Genomic DNA, 874 nt, shown 5'->3' with positions numbered 1-874 from the left:
CCTCTTCGCATGGAAGGCTTCCGACATGCCCGGGATTGATCCCGAGCTCATGTCCCACAGGCTCTCGGTTTATCCAGGGTCCCGACCTGTACAACAAAGAAGACGCAAGCTCGGCCCGGAACGAGCCCTAATAGTAGAAGAGCAAGTACAGGCGCTCCTGGAAGCCGGCTTTATTAGAGAGGTCAAATACCCGACATGGCTAGCCAATGTAGTGCTAGTCAAAAAACAGAATGGTAAATGGAGAATGTGCGTCGACTATACCGTGATTGCAAAAGTGTGATTGCAATTTCGTGCACCAATGTGCGTCGACTATACCGACTTGAATAAGGCATGTCCTAAAGACCCTTATCCTCTACCAAGTATTGATACCCTGGTGGACTCCAGCTCGGGGTACCAATACTTATCATTCATGGACGCCTACTCGGGATATAACCAAATCCCGATGTATGAGCCCGACCAGGAGAAGACATCATTCATCACGCACAGAGCCAACTATTGCTACGTGGTCATGCCATTCGGACTAAAGAATGCAGGAGCCACGTATCAAAGGCTGATGAATAAAGTGTTTTCCCCCCATCTAGGGAGCCTAATGGAAGTATACGTTGACGACATGCTAGTAAAAACCAAGCAAGAAGTCGACCTCTTATCCGACCTCTCACAAGTCTTCAACACTATAAGGTTGCATGGGATGAGACTAAATCCCGCAAAATGCGCCTTCGCGGTGGAAGCAGGAAAATTTCTAGGATTTACGCTAACACAAAGAGGGATTGAGGCCAATCCCGATAAATGCAGAGCCATCCTAGAAATGAAAAGTCCGACTTGTTTGAGAGAGGTTCAGCAACTCAATGGCCGACTTGCAGCCCTCTCCAGATTT

This window comes from Arachis duranensis, chromosome 9, assembly GCF_000817695.3.
Source record: "Arachis duranensis cultivar V14167 chromosome 9, aradu.V14167.gnm2.J7QH, whole genome shotgun sequence".
In the NCBI taxonomy this organism is placed as follows: domain Eukaryota; kingdom Viridiplantae; phylum Streptophyta; class Magnoliopsida; order Fabales; family Fabaceae; genus Arachis; species Arachis duranensis.
The sequence above is the reverse complement of the archived record's forward strand: the minus strand, read 5'-3'. Positions refer to the sequence as shown.